Genomic DNA, 14,234 nt, shown 5'->3' on the forward strand with positions numbered 1-14,234 from the left:
TCTTTGTCTTTCACCCCTAGCACCTACTTGCTCATAGTAGCTGCTTAAAAAATCTGTTAAATGATTGATAATATGAAAAGGAACTACTCTAATTCCTTTGGTTTTCTTTTATAAATTGTTTTTTTTTTCTCCATTTAATAGTAGTTTTTTTTTTCAAATTACATGTAAAGATAGTTTTTAAAGTCCACTTTTATAAGAGTTTGAGTTTCAATATTTTTCTCCCTCCCTTTCTCCCCACCTCCCTCCCCAAGATGGCAAGTAATCTGATATAGATTATACATGTGCAATAATATTTCCCCATTAGTCATGTTGTGAAAGAAGAATCAGAAAAAAAGAGAAAAAAAAACATAAGAAAGGGAGAAAAGTGAAAATACCATGCTTCCATCTGCATTTAGATTCTGTAGTTCTTTCTCTGGATGCAGATAGTATTTTCCATCATAAATCTTGTGGAATTGTCTTGCATCATTGTATTGCTGAGACGAGCTAAGTCTATCATAGTTGATCATTGCACAATGGTGTTGTTACTGTGTATAATGTTCTCCTGTTTCTGCTCACTTCACTAAGCATCAGTTTATGTAGTTGTTTCCTGATTTTTCTGAAATCTTCCTGTTCATTATTTCTTATAGCACAATAGTATCCCATTACATTCATATACCACAACTTGTTCAACCATTCCCCAATTGATGGCCATCCCCTCAATTTCCAGTTCTTTGCTACCACAAAAAAGAATCAGCTCTTCTCTTTATATCAGGAAAGTTTGAAAGTACTCTATTCCATTGGATATCCATGTTTTCCTCTGAGAGATTATGATCCCTTTTGTGGGGTAGTTGACTCTTGGTTGTAATCCAAGCTCCTTTGCCCTCAAGAATATCATATTACCAGCCTTCCAAACCCTTAAAGCAGAAGCTGCTAAGTTCTGTGTAATACTGACTGTGGTTCCTTGATATTTGGATTGTTTCTTTCTGTGTGCTTGCATTATTTTCCCCATGAGATGGAATTTGGCTAAAATATTTCTTGGAGTTTTCATTTTGGGATATCTTTCAGAAGGTCACTGGGGAACTCTTTCAATGACTACATCTTCATTTGGTTCTAGGATATCAGAACAGTTTTCCTTGATAATTTCTTGAAAGGTATCGTCCAAGTTTTTTTTGTTTGTTTTTTATCATGGCTTTCAGGTAGTCCAATATCTTAAATTATTTCTCTTATCTATTTTCCAGTCAGTTGCTTTTCCAATGAGGTATATCACATTTTTTTCTATTTTTTTCACTTTTTTATTTTATTTGACTAATTCTTGATGTCTCATAGAGTCATTAGCTTCCACTTTCCCAATTCTAATTCTTTTTTCTTTTTTTTATTGCCAAGGAAAAAGGCAAAGTTTATTAAAGATTTGCCATATTGGGTAGACTCTTAAGGAGTCTGAGCATTTGTGATGCTAATGCCAGTGGGCCAGATCAGTCTGAGCTGATCTAGATTGAATCTGAGCCCCTTCATGGAGGCAAAATGAAACTTATATCCACAAAGATTGTAGGAGGGATCTAGGGTAGTCCTGGGGTGATGGGAGGAGGAGTTTAGGGAGGATCTTGAGGAGGAGTCTAAGGAGGAGCTTGATGGGACTGGGATGAGGTCAGACTCCAGGAACCAAGAGAATGGGATTAAGGGTGGGAAATAGCTGAAGGCTACCTGGAGATGACAGACAACAAAAGAGCTAGGGTAAGGGAGCTAGGGTATAGATATTTTGATCAGGATGGAGGTTGGGAAACAGCCAGAAGGCAATCCAGAGGTAGCCAGACAATGGAAGGCTAGGCTTGGCTAGGCTAGTCTATTTGGGCATGAAAAGCCAGATCAAGTGGGAAGATTCAGGGTGGTGTTCAAGGGACTTCCCGAGAGTCTAAACTCCATGTTTCCACCCTCAAACAAGTGGGACCCAAATTCTTTTGTGGTAAAGGGCAAAGGTCTCAGCTTCTGAAATGGCTTCCTGCTGGCAAGGGATGTACAACTGTCCCTGTCTCCATGGGTCACGTTCAAGGGGTACATAGTCTGAGCAATCATCTGTAAGTTGATGGCTTGGAGCCTGGAGGAGATAAACCTGGCAAGGAGGTTAAGCAAACAAGAACCAAACAGTCTATACCGAACAGTATAGGAGTATAGAAAAAGGACAATTTCCCTGGAGGTTATTGCAGATGACTATTTCATACCTAGATCTCCTAAACACTTGTTCTGTGTACAACACTGCTTTGGGTATGTAGCACAGCCAGATTAGGTCAGGGGTCCAATCTATTTCTTAATGAATTATTTTCTTCAGTTAGCTTTTGTACGTTCTTTTCCATTTAGCCAATTCCAATTTTTAAGAAACTGTTTTCTTCAGTAGTTCCTTTTTTCCATTTGACCGATTCTATTTTTTAATGATTATTTTCTTCAGTCAATTATTGTGCTCCCTTTTCCAAGTTGTTGAGTCTCCCTTACAAAATTCTCACTTCTTTTCCCAGTTTTTCTTCTGCCTCTCTTATTTGACTCTTAAAATTCTTTTTGAGCTTTTCCAAGAGAACTTTATGGGCTTGAGACCAATTCATATTCCCCTTTGAGGGTTAATATGTAGGAATTTTGACATTGTTGTCCTTTTCTGAATTTGATCTTCACTGTCCACATGGTAGGTTTTTATGGTGAGAATCTTTTCTATTTTTATTCATTTTCTAGTCTATTGTGTGACTTTTAAAGTTGAGCTCTGCTCCTGGGCAACAGGGGGAACTTTCCTAACCTTCTTGTCCTGGGAGGCAGGGGCCTGGTCACTGGCTTTCTGCACAGGGGCCTGAGGTGCTGCTCACTTGCCCACTGGGCTATGGTGGCCAGGCCTAGTTGTGCATGTTGTGCCAGGCATTCCTGGGCTGGCACTTTTCCTTCTGCCCTGGGGCTGGAGGCCTCACAGCTGGCTCACTGTGCCACTGGCCTACTGAGCCAGTACCATTTGGTCTCAGTTGCTGATCTATGCCATAGCTAAGAGGCTCCTGATGGTTTGCTTCGACACTGCCTGGCCTGGGCTGTGCTCCCTTTTAACCCAAGTGAGATAGACCTGTCCCAAACTCCTTCTAAATTACCTTAATCTGGAAAATTATGTCACTCCATCTTTTTGTAGGTTCCGTCAGACTGGGCAAGCCTGTGTTATTTTACTTTTTATGACCATGATACAAGAAGAGGAACTTCCTTAATGGAATAGATTGTAAACACAACAAATCAGATAGTTGACAAAGTGTTAATTGAAATTACAACCCAGGATCTCTGTGTCCAATTTGCCATTATCATCCCACAACATGTTCATAAAATATCAAGATGAGGTAAAGTCATATAATTCAAGATAATGTCTGGGGCTGAGGCTTTCATCCTTAATGGCCATAGACAGACCAAGGGATGCTCCTGCTGGGTTTGTTGACACAAGATAGAAACATCTCTGAGCTTGCTCAGGAAACAAAGAGACTGATAGCATCAAGCTTTTCCTCTGGTTAATTAGTCTACATTCCTTAGAACAGTCAAGGGGCCCAAGGACATTTGCTGAAGGCCAAATGGCAGGAAGTGAGTCCCTTTTTCTTATGCAAACTGGGGTTTTTAGTTAGGGGCTGGGGGCAGGGTTCTCCTTAGCAATAACTGATTTCTCCCACACCACACTTCCATTACCCAAATGAATGTAAAAAGGCTCAGGGAATACAGACAGATCTTAGGATCTATGTGAGTGCAAGGGTCAGGGTCAGATCACTCAACCTCCAGGAATGCAAAATTGGGGGGGGGGATGGTTAGCTCCTCTCCTGCCCCCTCCTTAGAACTAGTATGAAAATTTATCAAATAAAGGAAGGGTCACTATGATTTGTTTTGAATGAGGCAAGAGGAATTGGCCCCCTCCTCATCTATCTCCTCATTTCTTCTTCTAGACTTCTGGACCTCACCCCAGCAGTTGAGTTCCAGATAAAGAAAACATGAAGGAACTGGTTCTACCTGGCTTCTTAGTTCTCTGTCTAGTTTTTCCTGCCTAGATTGTAAGCCTGCCCCCCAGCCTATGGGGAAGAGGGATAGAAAGGGGGGAGGGGGATCTTTGCATTAGGTATATTAACCATAAATTTTCTTTGCACCTCGCCTGACTCTCTGATGCAAATACTGAGGTGATGCCTGCCTTGCGGGGTTGTATCCAATAAATTCACTTTGTTCTCACCTTGAGACGACTCTCCTAGTATTTAAAAATTCTGTCCCATACAGATAGTATTGGCAAGGGCTAATAGTATAGAGCATATTGTGCAAATTTAATGAAAGGGGTTAGCTGTAGGTCTTTATAAACAAGAAATAAATATGCTATATTCAAAAAGAGTGCTTTGAATAGAGTTACTTGCAACATTAAATATTCTATCCTGAATTTAAAAGCTTCAATTAATTTAAAAAATATATAGCACAATACAAGTTATTGGCTTTTAAATACTAATGAAAAAGATGCATAATGCTATTAAGTTTTATAAATATTTAATTCTAAAAAACAAGCCTCATTTATTTTCTTACTCTCTATTTCTGTAGAATTCATTGGGGAGCAGGGCCATCTATGATATCTGGAAATGTTTCCTTTGTCCTCAGAGGTGCTTCACAGGGAACATGGTCAAAAAAATGGGCCCATGGAGCCTAATTCTTTGGCTATTTCTATCCCTTTGTGTTTGAGACTCCCTGGGAAAAGACTGAACATGTAGAGAAGAATAGGAAAAAAATAACTAAAGCCACTTGAACTTGATTGTTCCATTATCATTTCTCTCTATCTAGAATCATGAAAGTCACAAAAACCCAATAATGGAAGACTGGTTAACCTAATGCCCCCCAAAAAGGAAGAAAATCATCTTAAGTATCATGAATGAATAAAACTTCAAAATCAGCTCTTCTTAAGAGATTTCAGTTTTAGATATAGGGAGATAAGATATATAGATATACATATTTTACAAGATGGGAAATCTAGACACAGAAAAGGTCCTAAAGTTTGCATACTAAATGGGAATTGTTCTTACCATCCACCCCTAAAAACATGGAAGTCACTAAGAAAAAAAAAACTATTAACAGGTACAGTTTTACAAAGTAGATAAGTGTTTGGAACAGGGCACACTGTAAAGCAGCTTTATTTATCTCTGAAAAAAAATCACAGGTGTTTAAATACAGCTGTACATGAAGGAGTTGTTTGATTCATGAGGGCAAACTTCTCCCACTCAATCAACACAGCTATTTTTCTGTGAAAGCTGAATAGATGAACTAAGGGAAGATAGCACATAATTTATGGTTTTATTTATTTTATGATTTTGATAGATATGCATTCAGCTAGAAAGGACAAATTGTAACTCAATGAACCAGAGTATTCCACAGTATAAACTGTTTCCTGGTTTGTAAGGCACCTTTAGAAGCTGCCTTACTTCTACAAATCCTAGCACACTATTTCCTTTACATATTCCAATGGAATCAAGGACTGAAAATGTCATCATTAGTAAATAATAATTTTGTGATGAAAGGACATCTACATTTGTTAATAAGGGAGAGAGAGAAAAAAAGAGAAGACAGAGAGACAGAGAAAGCCACAGAGATAGAAAAAGATAGACAAGACAGACTGAGAGAATTACAGTCACTTTTGAATTGTTTATGGTATTTATTGAGAAAAAAATTGCATCCTTCCCTAATTAGAAGAACAAAATGTGAAGCAATTGGATAACTTTGTTCCAAAGTAATGTAAAATATTTATAAGAATTTTTTCTAGTTAGTCATATCTTCCCAGTCTATACTTGTGAAGCTATGTTTTATTTTTATTCCGCTAGAGGATCATTCATTTATACTTATTAAATTTTGTCTTATTAGATTTAATCCATCATTCCAGGCAGCTGTGTATCTGTGTGTTGGAAGAGTTATTGAATATTATTTTGTAAATTTTATAAATGTGATAAACATACATCTTTTTCTCTATTCAGTCTTTTAATAATATTTATAAAAGAACAAGATCAAGAGCACATAATTGAGACTTTCCTCTAATATGGCAATTAAATTATTATTTTTAAATCTTCTAAGATGATCAGTTGTGCAGCCAGCTAACTATGATAATCTAGTTCACATGCCTCCATCTTGTCCTCAAGGATTTTATGAGTTTTATTAAAAAAAAACTTGATGAAATCCAGGTATATTGTATCTATATCATTTATTTGATATAACAATCAAATAACAGTGTCGAACAAAGGAAATAAAAATAAAAGAAAAAAAAGAAACCAGTCCCTAAAATACATATTTTGGCTCATATTGATCATGCTTTCTCCTAAAACCTTAAATGTTTTTTTTTTACCAGAACACAAATATGAAATAGAGAAAAGAAACAAAAACATGTCATAAATTTAAACACTGAAACTTAAATATAAAGTAAGAAAGGAAAAAAGCATGTCATGTGCATAGCAGAACATAGCAGAGGATTCAAAATATGTAGCAATAAATTTTCATTTCAAGAAAGCCTGTATGATAAATAATACACCTTGTGTTGAGAATTGTCCATCTTTTCATTGCTTACTTGTGTTTTCTTTTGTCCTCTGCTATGCACTTCTTAACTTTGTTCTTTTTTTCCCCTTCCCTCACCCCCCAGAAAGCCACAATATAATTTAGATATTTCTTGATATATACATATATACATATTCATTCATAAACATTACCAGGAATTGAAAACAAGGCCACTGATTCAAGGTTCAAAGGTTCCACAATCAACAATCACATCTACAAGGTCTTTTCATATCCTAAGATGTAGTTTGTTCGGGCCCAAGCTGGACTTGAACTCTATGAGGAAGTCAGCATTGTTTTTTATAGCATTTTACTTATTTAGTGTTTTACTTTCCTATTACCATTTATCACTACATGTATAATTTTTCAGATATTTCTGATTGTAGATAAGATAGATAGAAAATAATTAAGACTCTGTTCTATTTATCATCATCATCTTCCTTACAACAATGAACTACACTTGCTCCTCATGTTGCTGCTTTTATGCATCTACCACAGGAACTCTAGCCCTGGTGCTACATTGGTCAAATTGGTTATAATCTAATTAATATAATCAGTCTCATCCCTGCCACACCTATCCCCACTCCCTTGGTCATCATTTTGCCTTATCACTGGAAGCTAATCAAATCTCAACAAAAACACAACAATTTCCCATTTTTTTAATATAGTCACAGCAATCAAACAAATAATTTCATTGCTTTTCAAAAGCATGAAAATTAACTGCCCTACATATCCACTCACTGTTCCTGTGACTTTCCAGACTGAAACTCCCTTCTCTAGCTTTTGCTCCCTTAGATTTATCATCTCCCTCATTAAAATTCATCTTCTCAAGAACATAGTGTGCCTCTCTTTTTTTCTTTACATTCCCTGGCATATGACAGAGTAATAAATGCTTAATAAATTTAATGTTTTTCATTCATTCATTCAAATCTATCCCCAAATTATGACACTATTTTCTTTGATTTTCCTTTTGCCACTACCATAGCTATGCAAAACAGTACAATAACAACTCATTTTTTTCTTGACTTTTTTCAATATTTTCAGCTTTCAATGTGTACCAACTTGCCTTTCTGCCACTACCCTTAAGACAATATTCTACATGTAACAGGATTCTTCTCTTTATTTAATTGTACTCACTTCCATTATCTTCATTCCCTTTCTGGGAGACAAGATCAGAAGATCATAGAACTAGATCTAGAAGGAACGTCAGAGGCCATCTAGTCCAACATGCTTATCTTACAAATGAGGAAGGGAGGAAACATGATCTTGTAAAAAATAATATGAAATCTCATGCTCACATTAGTCCTTTAAACATTTCCCTCCTTTTCTTCCCTTCATTAAATTTCATGGTTGATGTTTCAGAATTTTGTTACTGAATACTTCTCATACCTCTTGAGCTGACTTGTCTTTTATATTCCTCAGCCATTTAACTCTTATTAATTCCATTTCAAAACTATTTGAAATGCATTTATCTAAAGTACAGAGTAAACATCATGTTTTCCTGATACTGACATACTTACCTATCTTGAATTATCTCTGATGGTATGATCACTATCTCCCAAAATTTCTGACATCTTTAAATCACCATCCAGTTCAAGCATTAAAAATATTTCTTGAATGTTTACATATTACAGAAAGGGGAGTATTTTAAATATTATTATTATCATACTAATTTTGCAAAGTCAGAAATGGAAGATCCAGTTTATTGGTTTTTTCCAACTCTTTGTGACCCCATTTGTTTTTTTTTTTTATTTGTTTATTTTGTTTTCTTTTGGGTTTTGTCTTTGTAGGCAAAGATACTAGAGTAGTTTGACATTTTCTTCTCTGGCTCATTTTATACTTGAGAAAACTGAGAAAAACAGGGTTAAGTGACTTGCCCAGAGTTACACATCAAGCAAGTGTAAGAACCATACTTGAACTCAGGTCTTCCTGATTCCAGGCCAGGCACTTGCTAGATGTCCAAGGAAAAACAGCTAACAAGACAGTAAAACAACTAGTACATATTAGAAGCAGGGTTTAAATACAAGCCTTCCTTGACTATAAATATAGTGGCTACAGAATGCTATATTTTAATTTTGAACCCTCATTTAATTTGTGCCTTCATATACATGTAGAGACATATGTATATACATACATACATACATATATATACACACATATGTACATATACGCACATACGTATATATATATATATATACACACACATATGTGTTGATATACACACTTTTGTGCTGGGTGTATATGTATGTGTATATATGTATGTATAATATTGTGTTTCAGATACTCTCCCTTCCCTCTCCCCTTCTTGAAAAGGCAAGTGATTTGATATAGGTTAAACATATACAATCCTTGTAAACATATTTCCATATGTCATATTGAGAAGGAAAACACAGAGAAATGCATTTGCTCCAGAATTCCTTTTGAGGTGTATTTAAATTTGTTTGGAGGTGAATTTGGGAAAGTTCAGCTGAGATCCTGATTTATCCTCACATCTTGCCTCCATCCCCCCTCAGTTTGTGCTTTCCTTGACCAAGATATTTTTATTCCTTACTTTATGCCATGATCCAGAAGATAGAATTCTGTTATCTGACTCAGTCTAGCAGATCACTTTTCATATCTTACTTTCCTTTTAATTTACAGCCATGTTGAAAATAACACTATCTGTAAAATTATTTGATTTTCATGCCCAAATCTTCACGAATTCTAAAGATTATTTCCATGACTTTGTTGGTGTGCAAATCCATTCAACATGCATTCATTAAGTACCCAAGATATTCCAGGCCTTGTTCAGGGGAAGGAAGACTACAAAGGCAATATGAAATTGTCCTTTCCTTCAATAATTTTATATGCAAGAGATGTAAACAACATGCTCACATATATATGTATGTATAGACATACATACATATATGTATGTATATATACACACACACAAACACACTCACACATATGCACATATACATAGGCATATATATGTATATGTGTGTATGTATATATACATACATATATATGAATATATATATATATATACACACAAAATAATATGGGGAAAATTAATAATATATGGTCTCCTGTAGTACTCAAATGGATACTTGAATGGAGCTAATGATTCTATAAGATACTACTGTCTTTTGTTTCTACACAATCATCAGAAGTAGCTAGTGACATTCGGATTTGACATATGTATTTTGGCTTCTCTAGCAAATCAATCCTCAATAAATTCCTCAGCAAGGCATTACATCTCTCCTCTCAATTTTTGTTTGTTTTTGCTTTTTACTTTTTATCTGAGACTAGTCAGCCAATAGCATTATATGTATCTTCTTCCTGGAGTGGAAAGAAAAAAAAATAAGTAAATACTTTTTCTCATATTGGAAATCATTATCATTCCATGGAGCATGAGGAAATTTTTTTTTATGCTCCATTCTTTGTGGTTAAGAAACACCTGTGCATTAAAAATCGAAAGTCTGTTTACCTTCCTGTCTTGGCACATTACATAACCTTCTAACTATTTGACAATCATAGCCCCATTTTACATTCTCTTTTCCCTTTTTAAGCTCAGAGCATTCTCTATTTTCTTCTTTTCTAGTTGCTTCAATACACTGGATCATCCTCATTTTAGGCAAGTGAAACACAAAATTTTACTATAATTGGTGTATCTTTAATGCTAGAATGATGCAATCATACTCAAATGAGAAGTAAGGGAGACAGAAAAACGATTCCATGTTCTACTCTATTACCATCCCTTTGTGTTCTCCAAATACAGAGCAGTATTTCAAGAAGTTAAATGGCATTTTAGTACACTCTTATGTAATCCATGTTGATGTATAACACTTTATGCAGCAATAATATAATTGAAATCAGATGTGATCCAAACACCTATGAATCAGCCATGATGTTTCTGGGCAGGCTCAGGGAAGCCTATGTTTGATGATGTTCTAGATAATTCTGTCACAGTGATATGTGCAACAGTACGTCATCGTTCAGGGGTAAAAAGAAAGGTATTTTTTTTAATGTCCTAAAGTCTACAGAACCATCAGTCCTGTGTTTGCCCTCTTTCATATAATGAGGTCTATTTTTTTAATCAATTAAAGTCACTAAGTGATTGAAATTCAACAACAATTTAATTCAAAGAACAATTTAATCATAGTTAAAGTTGTCATTGATAGGTTTCCAAGTAATTGTTTTATCAAATAAGATCAAATTTGACACAATTAATGCTTAGGAATATGTAAAAATGGCTAACATTGCCCACATAAAACTGTACCAGGGCCTAATGAATCTTTCTACTGTTCAGTATAAGGCAGAGAAGTATGAGATATCCTCCACTCCTGAAAAAATGATGTTTCTTTGTGTCTTAGGAGAAAAAAAAATGCCATGATTCCAAAAATATATTCACTGTCAAATAATTTTCTTGAATTATATTTCATAATTAATAGGTGAAAGTTAGGCATCAACTATTTGTTGAATGCTTGCCATAACACAAACTATACACACATATGGACACAGGATTAAATTATCTATTGAGGAATCATACTGATTCAAGTTCATCAGAGGCAAATTTTTGAATTTAATTTTACTCACAGGTCTTAAATTACTCTGCTTAATTATTCTTTCTGCTTAATTATCTACTATTACTTTCACTCAATTTGCAGCACAGTAGAAAATCCTTTTGGAAAAAAAAATTCAATAGTTCTGATCAAGATTGTAGACAGTACTGCCCTAATTAGGGTAATAATTTGTATAAGTCTGAGAATAAGCAGTCTGATTTTAGATTGAATTCTATGCAAGGAGAAGACATATTCCAGTGTTTGTTTCTCTGTATGTACACACATACACATATAATACATAGTTTTACAATATATATAGATGTATATTTTCTAATATCTTCTTAGAGTGGTTTCTGTAGAAACCTCTGTGGAAAGTGTTTCTTTTTTTGGTTATTTAAAAAAATTCAAACATACCCACAAATTTATAAAAAAATAAAGCTAAATAAATCTTTTTTCATGAAAAAGTATTGTCAATATTATGCTACTTTCTTAATTATTGTTGATAATAAACCACTGATTATCTATGGAAAACCTTATTTCTCCTTCTTTCATATATTTGTATATGTACTTAAAAATGAATACCAAGGATCTGTGATTTCATTACTGTGGATACTCCCTCTAAAATTACAGATAGCAGCAAAATACATTTATGTATATTCATATGTAGTTGTAGATAATATGTATATAGATACATTATGTATAACTACACATGAAGATAGAGAGATCAAGGCAGGTAGGGATATCTAGATTTTGTCTCTGGATATATCTACATAATTTTCACTACCAGTTGAGATACTAATATACATTAATTCCTACATTACTTTTTATAGATTGAATTAATTTTGAAATTACATTAAGCATCCTTCATCTCATAATGGTTATCTATATGATATAGCATAAGATATGAAGTTTAACTTGAATTCAAAGCTATTACAAAAATACATATTTACATCACTAACTTCAGAATGGCTACTAAATGGTAGCTATTCTTTGCTCCAAATTATCATGTGTTGTTGTTTGTCTTTCATTCTCACAGAGGACCGATGACATCAAGAGGATGATGTCTTGACTTGCAAGTGAATTGGATTTAACTAAAGCAGAGCTGTGTGATGTCATTGGCCTCACTCTCTTCTCTAGGGTTATCTTAGTCCAGCAGCAAAACACAGGTCAAGATTACTGAAGGTGACTGGTGGTGACCCAAGATGCAGTGGGGGACCTTGTGCTTTTTAAGCTAAGGTCTTTTCCAGGCTTCAGTTTGTCTAAGGCAACCCTCATTCAGTGATTAAATTCTAGTAAGAGTTGAGGCAAAAGATGGCCTGGTTTGCCTTCACAACAGAATCTCCCTGGGAGAGGAAGACCCTCATAGTTTCATCATAAGAGAGATCATTATTGAAAGGTCAAGGACTCATTTTATACATATGTGTATCTTCATTACCTACTAAACTGCTCTACACACATCAGATGCTCAATTAATTGTGTTTGATTATTAATTTGCTATTTGAAGGCAAAGAGCTAGCGTATTTGGTCTTGTTTACATGTACATTCCTCCAAATTTCAAATTGTGTTTTGTCTTCAAATAGAAACATAGAGTTTTCTATCTGATACAAGTTTTTGGACAAACATGTTAGGACACATCAATTATTTCCTACTATGCGTAGTGTCACATGACATCCAGAAAACAACATTGCCTAGAGAAATTTGTATAGACAGGGTCTCTTAACCAACAAACATTTATTAAACCCCAGTTATGATCCAGGTGATTTGTTAGTTGCTAAAGATACAAAGATAAAAATTCTATAGCCCATGTTCTCATGGAGCATGAATCCTATTTGGGGACAACATGTATGTATTTAACTACATATAGAATTAAATAAATTTAAGATAGTTTTTCAAGGAAAGGAAATAAATTCCTGTTGCATTCAGTAAATGCCATGTAGAAAGCAGGGCTTGAGTAGTAATGTGGCAATTGAGAGCTTCCAAGAGGTGGAAGAAAGAAGGGAATGCTTTCCAAACAGGAAGAAAATTAGTACAAAGGCATGGAGTTAGGAGACAAATTGTTCTGATAAGAAATGGTGAGAAACCAATTGTTTTCAGGACAACTGAGTATGAGAAAGTGAGCAATGAGAGTGGAAACTTAGGTTGGGTTAGAAAGGTTAGGTGGGTTTGGGAATAAAAGAAGTTTATCTTGCCTGAAGGCAACTGGAAGTCATTGACTTAGGGGAGTGATAAATGAGAATTATACTTAGTGAAAATCCCTTTAGCAGATGTATGGAGGGTGGATTGGCATGAGGAGTGACTTGAGTCAGGGAGATCAAGTAGGAGGTTATTTGCAAGTTTAGATTACAAACAGTGGAGGCCTAAACTAAGGTGATGATTGTGTGACTAGTGAGAAAGGATAATAAAAGACAAATGTTTTGGAGATAGAAATGATATGATATAAACAAGGAGGGAAGGAAAGTAAAAAGTCAAGAATAATGCCAAGGTTGTGAATATAAGATACTGGACAGATGAGTAGTACCTTTGAGAGAAATAAGGAAGACCAGAATAGGGATGGATTTTTTGGGGAAAAGGTAGAGTTTTACTGTAGAAAATTTAACTTCCAAGTGCCTAGTCAATGGCATGGCACTTCCAGTTTGGAATGTGTAACTGGTCATGGGAGACTGGAGTCCAGGAGAGATAAAGGAATTCTTAGTGTTTCAAAGAATGATAATACTGAATATTTACTATATCAACAATTTCCATTTTATTTAAAAGAAGAAATAGTAATTTAGATTGTATTGTTAGGATTATTAAATTAGTATCAAAAGATAGGTTTGTTTTTTTTTTTTCTTCATACTGCTGAAATTTTGTTAAGCCTCTATTAGAATACTGATTCTAGTCATACTTTTCACATTTCCTAATAGACACATAATTGCAGAAGGTCCATGGTGGGGGCACAATTCGAAAAAGCCTAATCGATGTCAAATAAGTTAGTTTCCTATAAATTTTTTGCCCTCACTTCATTCAAGACTCAGCTCCTGTGCCAACTTCAACATGAAATCTTCCAGAACGCAACAACTATCATTTCCTTTCCTTGAAAAAGTATCTTGTGTGTATTTTGTATACATTCTGTGTATTCCCTCTGTGTAAGCTTTGTCTTTCACAATAGAGTTTAGG

The 14,234-nt window shown here is 34.9% G+C and overlaps 1 protein-coding gene across 5 annotated transcripts in view; it reads left to right on the forward strand.

Moving 5' to 3' along the window:
- The window catches only part of CDH9 (cadherin 9), a 182,768-nt gene that overhangs the window by 37,255 nt on the left and 131,279 nt on the right, over window positions 1-14,234 (forward strand). The gene's annotated exons all lie outside the window — the stretch shown is intronic.

Source organism: Trichosurus vulpecula, chromosome 1, assembly GCF_011100635.1.
Source record: "Trichosurus vulpecula isolate mTriVul1 chromosome 1, mTriVul1.pri, whole genome shotgun sequence".
NCBI lineage: Eukaryota > Metazoa > Chordata > Mammalia > Diprotodontia > Phalangeridae > Trichosurus > Trichosurus vulpecula.